Source organism: Saccostrea echinata, unplaced genomic scaffold (assembly GCF_033153115.1).
Source record: "Saccostrea echinata isolate AGI-Se365-2 ecotype Australia unplaced genomic scaffold, CSIRO_AGI_Sech_v1 ptg000018l, whole genome shotgun sequence".
NCBI lineage: Eukaryota > Metazoa > Mollusca > Bivalvia > Ostreida > Ostreidae > Saccostrea > Saccostrea echinata.
This window is the reverse complement of record NW_026889767.1, coordinates 192,299-206,243: the sequence shown is the minus strand read 5'-3', so window position 1 is coordinate 206,243 and position 13,945 is coordinate 192,299. Positions and strand designations below refer to the sequence as shown.

The window sequence follows — 13,945 nt, the reverse complement described above, 5'->3', positions numbered from 1 at the left end:
TCAAATTCATACAAAAATGAATCCCACCATATGACATGCCTCAGCAATGAGTGTGCTAAAATTTCAAGCAATAAGTAGTTGCTTAGAAAACTGCGACGAAAATGTGTTATGTGTGGTATGGACAGACACATGGATAAACAGGAAGTTGACATCAGATTTGTATGAAAATGATTCCCACCAAGCCTAAACAAAGAGTATGCTAAAATTTCAAGCATCTGCAATGAGTAGTTGCTCAGAAAACTGTGACAAAAAATTTGTTATGGAGAGTCAGACAGACACACACACAGCTAGACAGACAAGGGTAAAACAGTATCTTTTGGAGCAAGAATATAATAATACATTCCCAACACATGAGTCACCATACTACATGTACAACACACATAACAAATAACAAAATTACCACACATAATAAGCTACACTACTAACACACATGTCGAGTCACTACACTACTAACACACATGTCACTACACTACTAACACACATGTCGAGTCACTACACTACTAACACACATGTCGAGTCACTACACTAATAAAATATACATTACAAAAAAAATTATTAAAACACACAATGAGCTATACCAGTAACACACATCAAATTAAAATATACTTTCCCAACACATGAGTTGCCATACTAAATATACAACAACCATAACAAATAACAAAAATACCACATATAATAAGCTACACTTCAAACACACAAGTCGAGTCACTACACTACTAACACACATGTCATGTCACTACACACTAACATACTTGTGGAGTCACTACAATACTAATATATACACTACAAATAACTATATTAAAACACACACAATGAGTTATACAAGTAACACACATAAAATTATACATTCCCAACACATGAGTCACCATACTACATGTACAACTCACATAACAAATAACAAAATTACCACACATAATAAGCTACACTACTAACACACATGTTGAGTCACTACACTACTAACACACATGTCGAGTCACTACACTACTAACACACATGTCGAGTCATTACACTACTAACACACATGTCGAGTCACTACACTACTAACACACATGTCGAGTCACTTTACTACTAATATATACATTACAAATAACCATTTTAAATCAGACGAGGAGGCATATCAGTAACATACATAAAATTAAACATTCCTAACACATGAGTCACCATACTACATACGTACACAAAATTACCACACATCATAAGCTACACTCATAACACACATGTCGAGTCACTACACTACCTACACACATGTCGAGTCACTACACTACTAATATGTATTACAAAAAACAATATTTACACACATTATGAGTTATACCAGTAACACACATAAAATTATACATTAATTCCCAACACATGAGTCACCATACTATATGTACCATCATACATGTAAAACAAATAACAAAATTACCACACATAACGAGCTATACTACTAATACACATTTCAAGTCACTACACTACCATTCATATAATGTTATATATAAATGAGGTCATATAAGGAGTCAATACATTTACAATAGAGTCAACATGCTCCTAAAACACACTTATATTAGGTCGTTATAGCACTTGTCACGTGTACTAGCACATGAATCACTATTATGACAAAAGAATTCTTTAGATGTACATGTAGTTGTTATTTAATCTTTGTCTAGCTGTTATGATATTTTAACAGCAAATTTTATACTCTTTCCTGCAAATTCAAAGATTGTTCTGCTTTCTGGAGGGGCATTCAAACACTTCAATTGACCATGTTTAAGTCATACTGACTTATTCCACTCCACATTGGCACTCTATGGCTGTTTTTCTTTTGTCCACACATCTTACAAATGGAACTGAAATACATAATTATATAATAGAACCATTAAAGCTTTTACATAAAAATGAAATAAAAATATATCAGTGATCAAGTTTCCAATCTTAATTAAGACACAACAACACTTCTCTAAAAGCAAAAGGACAAGAATAAATTTTAAAATTAAAATTCCTAAAACAGCTAGTTAACATTTTGTGTATTTGATTTGTATTAAATGATTATCCTTTAGAACTTGTTAGCCTTTTGAATTACTTTAAATGTATAATATTTAGCATGTACGATATTTGGCAGAGGTTGATTATTGAGCAAGTTAGCGGAGATTTGATTTAGAGCATTTGTTAATGTTCTTCTTTATGTGTATTTGTGCAAGACATTTAGCGTTGTACTTGAATTAGCGGACATTGCTTTCCGACCAAGGCACTAAAAAGAATACACAGCGAAAAGCATATTCACAACTTAACAAACACTTTCTGAAATTTTGGGTTATCCTTTTCTTTTGTCCTTGCCTTTGGTTTCCTATCAAGCTTTCCAGTTTAAAGTGCCAAACTTTAATCTCATCTTGTTCTATAATTTACATATCAAAAGGTTGGAATCTTTATAGTTAGGACTATATAAGTACTCACAACAGAATACATGCATCTAGACAAATAAGGATTTTTTCAAAATGAAAACATGTATCCAAGCAAGTCACTTATAAGAATATTATAAATGAAAACATTCAACAAGCTACACAAATTAGATTCATTTAGCTTTTCCTGTATATTTATCTGTCTCTCATTAGTAACATATATTAATAAATGGAGTAAAATGAAAGACCTAATTTTAATTACACTAAAAGTCTACCAAGTAACAGTAATATGTAATAATTAGTTTTACATGTTTCATAATGTGCATAAGGAGATGGGTGAACAAGGCATGCAAAAAGCCTATAGCTTCAAATGTATAAAAGTCATATTCAAATATTGAGTTTAGTATTTAGAGTAAAGTTCTTCTTATTGAAAGGTATAACATTATATTACAAACAAAACTTTTCTGTGGAAAATTCTTTAAGCAAAAATCATTCTATGATAAAAAAAAAAAAAAGAAGTGGTATTCTAGGGGTTGAAACCCAAGCAATGAAATTAAATCCTGAATATCAGTTTTTTTTCTAAGAGACTAACATGCTAACCACTAAACTACATGACAAAAATGGGCATTTACATATGTAAATCACGTTTAAAAATGTGGCTCTTGACTAAATGGATTTCAAATATATTGCTGAAAGATATGCAGGGTTTGACACTAAGGCACGTCCGACTGACCCAGTCTAGTAAATGCATGGTCCGTCATGTTAAATGTTCAATAACTTGCCCGACTGGTTGTGTGGATGAAATGAATGTTAACTCTCATTTCAGTCTTTCAAATAAATGCTCTGACTAAAAACTTTTTAAAGAAATTTTCTTAATTTTCAGATTGCAAACACAGCCATTGCTCTGAAAAAGAAAACTTTCCTGCATGACACAATTGCTATTTTTTTTAGACCGGCTGTAATAGACAAGTCACAATCGAAACCTCAGCTTTGTTCAGTATCATTTGGTATAAATATTCATTGAATATTATAGTTTTTAATTTATTTACATGTATATTTACAGTAATAATTTTTTTTAAGTTCCTTGAATTAATGTTCTTTAAAGCTTATAACATTCGCATGTTCACTCATTGGGCTGCTACCTATGGGCTCAACAGTCTGTCAAAATGTATACATGAGCACATGCGAGATACACTGTAGTATGGTTTCAAAACTTTTTTCCCATTATAATAGGAGGTTATAAATAGAAAATTTTCAAGTTTGGTCAGGGCTAGTGAATTTATGGTCAGAGCTAGTAAAAATTATGGGAAGTAGCACGACTGATCTAGTACTCATAAAAGTTAATGTCAAACCATGATATGAATGAATATTACTGGAGTTTTAACACTCAAATTGAGTTTACTCCATCAAGGGAAGAAGAAGAAGAATGTTGTTGTGACTAGTGGTGTTCCAATCATCGATTATAATCGAAAATCAGTCGATTGCTGGCATAATCCAAGCACTCGATTACAAATTTTTTATTCTGATTAATCGGGTTATTTATTTTATTTTAAAAGCGTAATAGTTTTTAAGCCAAATATTCCAGCCGCAACTTTTCTATTAACTTATATGCATATCGTAATGGCACAGACAAAGAGACATTGTATTCATACCCGGGTAACAACGCTCATTCCTGGGTATGGACGTACTTTGGATTCTACAAAATGCGCGTAGAACCAGCTTGACTAGATAGAACATTCTGTCGTTAAAATGATATTGTCCTAAGGACTAGGGGTTGTTCCGAGACACAGTTATTCCAACTACAGCTGGACCACCACAGAAAGTAGTTATTCAACCATTCTTACCATTAAATAAACTAAAATTGACAGACTTTGTAAATGTCCGATTATAATTGATAATTAGTTAGTTACAGTAGCCTGATCATCGATTATGAAATTCTTACCAATTCCCATCACTAGTTGTGACATAAAAGTCTATTTTTAGAAGAGTTGGTCATTTCACCATGTTTTTGTCAAACGAAATAGGAAAAGTTTTAAATATGCTTCGAGTATAATCTTACCAAAATATGGAGTGAAGACCTACTCATATTTAAAAAGTATGATATAGGAGGAAAAAATGACCATTTTTGCCCTCTTTTGGTGTGTATCTGCTATTTCATAGATCAATAATATTAATCGTTATAAGATTGTAGCAAATTGCAAAGATTTTACATAAGGTATACAATAATGTTACATGAAGTATCAAAGAAAATTTTGACATGATTAAGATTTAACTTTTTACATCTTTTTTTTGTCACACAATAGGCATTTACTTGCCTTGTTTGCTCATCATCTTTATCAGTAGATAAGGTTTATGATTCAGACGGCATCTGATAATGCAGCAATAAAATGTAAAATGATAGAAATAACTGCACTATGCTCACTTTTTTCCTCCCAGAGCTCTTCTTTTCATCTTCAATTTCTTCCTCTTCATTTCCTCAAGTTTTTCTTCTATTGCAAGTTCTGTAAAAAAAAAATCCAATTCGATAAACTACTAAACTGACAAAAACTCAATTTTCAGTCAAGTTTCGGATTTTACCAGATTCATGAAAAATCTTGGCATACTGAACCTTTTTAGTGATTTATCTGAGAAAAGAGTGGTTAGTAACTTATTCGTTTTCATGTACCTGCTTGACTTCGACAGAAACGTTTTGGTACTAGAATGTGAAATACATACTTTTGTTGTTACCTAAAATATTTCCATGACCTCAAATTCACCTATATTTCTTGCTGCTATTAAAGCCTGGTCAAGAAATAACGTTTCCCCTATAACAGGCATCAATTAACAAGGTTATGATTCAAAGTTTCAAAGTGTGCAGCTTGATTCACACAAAAGAAAAAAAAAAACATGACTGAACAGATTTACAAGTACTTGCAAAGAAGACTAGAAATGTGTCTTGATCGACATTTTTAGCCTAAGGTAAAGTCAGGGCATAGTCATGTAACATGTAACATTTTTCATGATGAATTACCTATATACAGTCCAATCTCATTATCTTAAACTAGACGACACAAAGTAAAAAAAAATAAAGATGTTCCTGGGTTCCAGTAAAGAGTACTCAAATACCACTTAATCATACAGTGAAACCTGTGTAATCCGACATGCACTGGGAGACAAATTTTTTGTCGGAATAGATAGGGCGTCGTATTGATCAGTGTAAAAAAACATAGAAAAAAGTAAAATGGGAATGAAATTTAACGTTGGAATTTACAGTGTGATGGATTGCACAGGTGTCAGATTAGACAGTTTTCACTGTACAATCATATAATTATGGAGATAACGAAGCTCAAGAGTCCATAGAAAAAATACAAATCAGGAGCAAACACGGACCACTAAAAACATCAGAGGTGGGATCAGGTGCAATATAGGAGTAAACATCCTCTGCCAATCATTCACATTTGATGTGTGCTCCTTGTCATGATCGGGAAAAAGGAAAAGTCTGTAGACAATTCAATGTGTAAACAGACAATTCAATGTGTAAATAATGGCCAAACAATTAGTATTAAAAACATCAGTCCGCATTCGACTTACATGTAATGAAAGATTGTTTTTGCTGACAAGGTCATTGTATCGACCATAGCTAATTACACACATGCAAGTCACTACATCCAGTCAAAGTTGATGTTTTGATATTTTTTCTCAAAATATTTATGAAAGAATAAGATAAGTACACGGTAATTTTGTTGACTTGAAGAAATACATTGATGGGGAAAGGGGGGGGGGGGGGTATTGTGACAATAATTACCTAGTCCTTTTTCATTCTGCCTTTTTCTTTATTTCTTTCCCTTTCTCTTCCGTTCCACCCTCTGGCTCATTATCTTCCATCACTTCATCCCTCTCAGAAATGGTTTCCAGTACAGATAAAGTGGTTGATGAATGACTTACTCAAAATTATGGACCCATGATATAGATGTTGTAATAATGTTACATGACACACACTGCAAGTCACTGTGCCCTGTAAAAATTGTTACCTTCTTCATTTATATTTAAGGATCAAGAACTAAATAAGAATTCATTCTTAAGTTTTACAAAAAAACTTTATAAATCAGGATTTGAGAGGGCTTTGTAAAAATACTGTGAGATACATAATGTAATAACCTTGTCCTTTCTTCACCTTGTCCTCCTTGTTCTTCAGCTTTTTCTCCACTTCCTCATCTTCCTTCATTAAATCTTCCCTAGTAGCTGCTTCTAGTAGAAATAAATACCAATAAAATAAATTAAAAAAATCTTGACTCAAGAAACAGTAATGGTTACACATATTATAAAAAAAGAACATTCTTAGAATATTTGTGAAGAACTAAATAAGTATTTTAGCTAATTAAAGTAAAAGACATTCCTATCAAATAGAAAACAAGAAGTCTGTGATCGACCCAATGCTCACTAGTAATTATAATTCCCGCACTGATTTGAATTTGGTACGGACAAGCACAGGGGTAAACAGGAAGTTGACGTCAAATTCATACAAAAATGAATCCCACCATATGGCATGCCTAAACAATTTAAAAGTGTGCTAAACTTTCAAGCATCATCCTTAACAGTTGTTGAGAAAACTGTGATGGAAATTTAGTACGGACAGATGGAGGGATAAACAGGAAGTTAACATGGGATTCCTACAAAAATACATCCTACCATATGGCATGCCTAAACAGAGAGCGTGCTAAAATATTAAGCACCTTCGATGAGTAGTTGCTGAGAAAAGTGCAACAGAAATTTGGTAAGGACATGGATATAATAAATATGACTAATTTAAATCATGTTTCTGTCATTCCATGTAAACTTTGATCCTCTTCTGTGGCCCTACCCTACCCCTAGGGTCCATGAATTGAACAAACTTGAATCTACACTACTGGTATTTCAGGAAGCTTTCAGATACATGCAAGTTTCTCAATTAATGCAAAATTGGTTATTTTCACTGGTTTAAATTTTCATGATTTGAGGGGATTTAATTTGTGGTTGAAAAAAAAAAACATATGACTCCATATCATAAAATTTCGATATTTGGTTTCACTACAATGTATACTAGTAGCTTAACACTGGAGGGTTTTTTTTTTTATTTTGCCTACCATGAAATGAGACCTTGATTTTTAAGGTTCCATTTAAAACACATGCATCTTTCACTTATAGAGTCACAGCTTAGTAATCGAACAATCTCATTACCTATTTCAAACATCTTGGATTGACAAGGTGCTAGGAACAAGAATTGAACAGGGACCTATTGATTATAATGCGAGTACCGACAACAACTACCGTCTCGGCTACTGTGATTTGTCAGTTTCAGGAATTAAGATAAGGGATATCAATAATGAACACTTAAGTAATTATTGCAAAATATAAAGTCTAAACATTTCGGAAAGACTATGAATTTTAAATTAATTCTACTGATTTAGTTAAAAGTTTTTGTTAGAGACTGATAAAGGAGACTTAAATTTTCAATTCAACTTTCCAGCATCATGTTTTATACAGTGTAAGCATGGCCTGACTAAATATATGCCTGAGATATTTTAATGTCAGGGTTCAACACTAATGTAAGTCCGTTAGTCTGATCAGACTAATACATTTTCATTTGGACTAATAAAATCTGTCGCTAGTAAGTCCCAACAGACCAATAAAAATTTCTGGAAAACAAAATGAATAAATTACGATTTTCAACATTTACTAGAAAACCCTGCATGTATTTTTAGCTTTCTAGCATCTTAGCAGGTAGTAAGGTAATTCTGAGTCAAGTTGGCACTTAATTTTACGACTGACTGATGTGAAATTAAACATTTTAGTGATTATGATTTAGTCCTGTACAAACAATTAAGGTGGATTCCGCCCAGAATTTCGTTGGACACCAAGGGTATTCCACCGAATCCACAAATTCCAGGCTCTCAGAGATTCTGCCTAAATTTAACAGATTCCAGTCATCAAATTCTAGGCTGAATTTAGTTCAGTGGGAAAATAGCTGGAAATTATAAAAAAGAAATATTTTGGACAGTTTAAATAGAATCTATATTCAGGCGGAATCCTGTTATTTCAATTCTAGGTGGAATTTCAATTTCCATGCAGGCAGAATGTCAATTTCCAGGCGGAACTAATTACATTTTCGCCTCAAATTTCCAGCTAGTCTCCGCTTGGTTAACGCTTGGTTTCTGCTTATATTGCTTTAACATTTATAGTAAGTTTTACGCCTGGAATTTTACTGAGAATTCTGTCTTGATTATGCCTTTTTCCAGGTGGAACATTTTGTACAGGGTATGATACATAAAGATGTCAAACGTTTTGAGTATAATGAACGAGATCAGGAATATGTTCATACTTCCTGCATGATCACGAGATTTTAAACAAGAGGCCCAGGGGCCACATCGCTCACCTGAGCACTATGGCTAGGAAAAAGCAGAATTCAGTTCAGTCTTGAAAGGTTGAAAAGTTTAAATAAAAAAGTGGTGGTGGTGGGGGGGGGGGTTGTCATGAATTGAACAAATTTGAATTGAATCTACATTATCTGAGGATGCTTCCATTTAAATATGACCAAACATGACTTTGCTGTTCTTGAGTAGAAGATTTTTAAAGATTTAACCTATGTATTCCTATGTAAAACTTTGATCGCCCATTGTGGCCCCACCCGACCCCCGGGGGTCATGATTTGAACAAACTTGAATCTACACTATCTGAGGAGGCTACCATATAAATATGACCAATCATGGCTTTGCTGTTCTTGAAAAGAAGATTTTTAAAGATTATTCCTATATATTCCTATGTAAAACTTTGATCGCCCATTGTGGCCCCACCCGACCCCCAGGGGTCATGATTTGAACAAACTTGAATCTACACTACCTGAGGATGCTTCCACATAAGTTTCATATTTTCAAGCACAGTGGTTCTTGAGAAGAAGATTTTTTTAATGATGCCTTAATTTTTCACAAATTCTTAATTATCTCCCCTTGGAAGAAGGCGTGGCCCTTCATTTAACAAACTTGAATCCCCTTTACCCAAGGATACTTTGTGCCAAGTTTGGTTGAAATTGGCCCAGTGGTTCTTGAGAAGAAGATGAAAATGTGAAAAGTTTACAACAACCAACGACAGACAACGGACAAATTTTGATCAGAAAAGCTCACTTGAGCCTTTGGCTCAGGTGAGCTAAAAATCTTTGGAATAAAACACTTCATGTACTTTCAAAAAACTATAAAAAGTACATTGTAATCAGTCTTCGACAAACCCCGGAGTCCGAAGCCCGGGACCTGGTAAAATTGGAAGGGGGCATGTGGAAATTGCATACTTACAAGCCCAAAGGGCATGTGAATTCTGAGGCCTAAGCCTCCGTATTATCAAATTAAGTAATACCAATAACATTAAATGTACTTAAAAGTCTGATTTTTCATCTGAAGTGGAGCACCAAATAAAATTTTAACGATAGTTTATTCTACCACTATTTCCAGGGAACTCTTTTGCAAAAGAAACACAAAAAGTGTACAGGTTGAAAACAATATTAATGGCTAGACAATAGATCGATAGAAATGGATTTCGGATCATTTCCTTGCCATGAAAAGGCAAATAAGAATCAAATTACTTGATAAAATTCTGGGCATGTGAATATTTGTTCGGGCTAGCGTAATAAGTGGTTAAACCTGCCCGAAGGGCATGTACTGAAAAAAAGATTTGGCAAAGACTGCATTGTAATGTTTATTTTTAGATAAATCGTTACAAAACACTGATCTTTCCTTTTTTGACGGACTCATGTGAAGTAGTAAAAGAAGGACATGTTTGTTGAAACACCCTGTATTAAAGGGATTTCAACGCTTATGTACATCATTCATCCCACCCCAAAACAAAAAAAAGAAGCTTTTTGAAACAATTCTACTTACGCATTAGAAGTACTGCCATCTTTTTTCTCCTGGTGAAGATTCAAAATATAATTAAATGGGTTTGTGTTCACTGGCCAATAGTTTTAAACACCATCTGCAGGAACCTTGAAGTTTTCCTGTATCACCATGAACCTAAAAAAATCGATGTTATACTTCAATATCACAAAACATCCATCCTAAAACATTCACAGACAGACATTACACACATACAAACGTTCCACGTTCCATTTATGTTCATTATTTGAAAATAATCATAAATTATGAATTTGCTTCATCTTGCACTGATTTAAGTCCCAACATTGTTAAGTTAAATAAATAATACAGTTAAAAAGCATGTTTTACTGACCATGCTGACAAATAATACATTAGACAAAATTAATACATGTATCGATCATGCTATCAATAAAATATGAAAAATATTAGTGTGCATGTTCACACACTCTTGAATAAATTGACTGACTGCTTCCAAAGAATGTACATGTCCTCATTCATGTAATCCTGTTCCATGAAAATAGTTTTCATTTATACCCCTTCATAAAATGACACATGCATGTCACTTACATACTGCAAGCCTGTACATTGAGTACACTACTTTCACTTTGATCTTGAACTTGACTGAATACCGATTCCGACCTCGTTTGTGAATTTTTGTGTACATATTGAATCCTTATGTAAAAATATATTCAACTTAGCTTTGAATTAATAAATAATATCAATTGACACATTAATTCAATTTATTCGCTACATACATGTAACTGTAAACAACAGGAGGTATGAGAATTAGCTGTATGTTCATAAGGGGGGGGGGGGGGTTACTCCCATATGAAACTGTCTGGGTGGTTTAAACACAGGCACAAATTTAGCTTCCATAAACCTGTAACAGACTAGCATTTCTCCCCCTATATATGTAAAATATGTATAGAAAGCCATGCGAAAAAGTGGTCAAGGCAAGAACAGGCATGGGATAATGACTGAAATACAACATAACACAGTTTTACAAATAAACCCTTCACAGAAAGTTGTGCTAGGTTCCCTACATGAACCCATGGATTCTGAAAAACCTGTACCAGAAACCTGTGCCATTTTCCATATCTGGAGACCCTGATTTGGGAAACCGACCATGTCAAAAAATAACCAAATATGGAGTCATGAGATCTGCATGTGCCTTAATTAATTCATCTAGATCTGGGTTAGGATCTTGGAGAATCCCCTGATGTTGCTGTAGATGCCAAATAGAGACTGAATACAAACTTTACAATGCTTTACATTATTAATTTGATTAGTTTTAGAATTTTTAAAGTTTGAAATTAATACATGTATGAGAGTGCCACATTCATTTTTATAGAACTTATCTACACTATCATTTTAACAATTTATAGTAGTTTCTTATTAAGAATCAAATGATTCAATGCACAATTATATAGTAATTTACCTTAATTAGGCCAAATGAAAAAAATTATGTGTTTCTGGTGACATATGCTAAAAAAATTAGGCTAGGTAAGTAGGGAATAACTTTTTTTTTTTTACTTTACTGTTAATTTTGTTTACTTGTTTGTTTGTTGTTTAATTCCCTTTCGAGAAATTTTCACTCATATGGAGATGCCATTACTTGTCGGTGGAGGGCTGCAAATTAATAGACCTATACTCCGCTCTCAGTGAGGGATCTTTTTCATGCCAGCACCTACTGCGACATAGGACCTCTGTTTATATGGTCTCATCCGAAGGACCAGTCTTCACGTCCCACAGTGGGATTCGAACCTGCAATCTAAGGATCAACTCCTTACTTCGCGACTCTAGAGCAAACACTCTAACCACTGCGTCACACAAGCAACACGTTTTATTTTGAAAGCATCAATTAATTATTTTGTACATTGTTTTTCTATCATATACATGTACATAAACTTACATATATATGAATAAACAAACAAACATATATATATATATATATATATATATATATATATATATATATATATATATATATATATATATATATATATATATATATATATAAAGTAGGAGTACTCTTTAAGACTCTTGGATAAACAGGTTTTTACAGTGTACGAGACATGCATTTTATGGACTGCACTATGAGAAAACTTTACTATGAACAAAAGTATGATTCAAAATCTTGATTTGGAATAAAAAGTAGTAGAGTCGGTGGGTAAAATTAGGTCAGCTGGGTTATGGGAAATACATGTTGTTGTTTTTTTCAGCCTAAGTTTGTTCAATTTGAATTTAATAAAATCATAACTTTCTTTATCATGTGATGACACAAAATGAAATGAGACTGTTAACTTAGGTTAAATCATCATTGATCAACAAAGACTATTTCAATGTCTGTCAGCTTGCATTGAAACATCCAAGGATAAAGATTTCAAATGGCTTCTATATTAGACTTACTTACTTAGACTTTTAGTTCAAAAGTGACAAAATCATTCAAGTTGACCTAAGTACAATTCCAAGTGATATACATGTATATTAGTTATTTATCTTTTATAAAGTTAGAAAGACACAAGCTATATTAGCTCAGGATCATGAATCCTTCTAATCTGATTTGCACAAAGGAAGTTATGATCATGCTATGTAAAAAGCCGTGAGATTAAAAATACATGTATATAGTTTGAACCAAATCTGCCTCATTCAAATTTTGTAAGTTAGAAACTGTCTTCTTGGGACAAGTATTCCTTGCCTACACATTGGTTTCTGTGCACAATAACACCTTGCTTTCAACCTCAGATTCTGTGTCCATATCTTGGGTCTGTGGAGCCCGTACATCTTTTCTAAATTTCATATATGGGTTCCGTGCCTTAACTGTGTCTATATACACTATGTCTATTTCACCTCAAAATTTTGGAAGGACACTATATTGCGACTCGATTTGTTTTAAAATATGCACATTAAGCAAAATAAAAGTTGTGTATTTCATAGATTTCAACAATTGGAAATGATAATATTATTAAATTACAAACTTCAACTCAGCCTGAAAGTACAATTTTTTTAACAAGTAGAATTTCTCTTAGCATGCTTACCAATAGACGTACTCAATATATATGGGGTATACAGTCCACCAATACATTTCCCATAGGCGATAATGATAACCTTTTCTCACACTGTTTTAAATCCTTGCTTTACATTTAAGGATGGAACAACTCTCAAATAACATCTCAAGGTGGAATGTCAGATTGTTTTCCGGCCAAATGCACACATTCGCAAAAAATAAACATCTGAAAATGAAAGTAATTAAAACAATAAAAGTAAAGCATTAACATTTCCAAAATCTAGGGTGTGCACATATCAAACTATACAATTCCTTTCCTTTAAAGTCGCCCGCGTGGCGCAGTGGTTAGAGCGTCTGCTCTAGAGTCGCAGAGTAAGGAGTTGATTCTTACGTCGCAGGTTCGAATCCCACTGTGGGACGTGGAGACCGGTCCTTCGGATGAGACCTTATAACCCATGTCGCAGTAGGTGCTGGCACAAAAAAGATCCCTCACTGCTCAATGGCCATAAATGCCGAGTATAGGACAAAATTTGCAGCTCTCCACCGGCAAGTGGTGGCGTCTCCATATGAGTGAAAAATTCTCGAGAGGGATGTTAAACAACATACAAACAAAACAAACCTTTCCTTTAAAAGATATAATGTCGAAATCTTTCCAATGAACAGAGCCAAGGGAAAATTGAATGCAC

General features: G+C 33.5%; 1 protein-coding gene and 1 long non-coding RNA gene across 2 annotated transcripts in view; one reads left to right on the top strand and one right to left on the bottom strand.

Annotated features, from left to right (window-relative positions):
- LOC133189420 (uncharacterized) overlaps positions 1 to 13,945 on the top strand; it is an 80,307-nt gene that overhangs the window by 17,232 nt on the left and 49,130 nt on the right. The gene's annotated exons all lie outside the window — the stretch shown is intronic.
- LOC133189481 (uncharacterized) lies at positions 1,582 to 13,350 on the bottom strand. Its single transcript, XR_009721475.1, has 6 exons — positions 13,291 to 13,350; positions 10,259 to 10,390; positions 6,513 to 6,602; positions 6,160 to 6,369; positions 4,798 to 4,876; positions 1,582 to 1,826 (listed from the first exon to the last, which is right to left on the bottom strand). It is a non-coding gene; the product is annotated as an uncharacterized LOC133189481 (long non-coding RNA).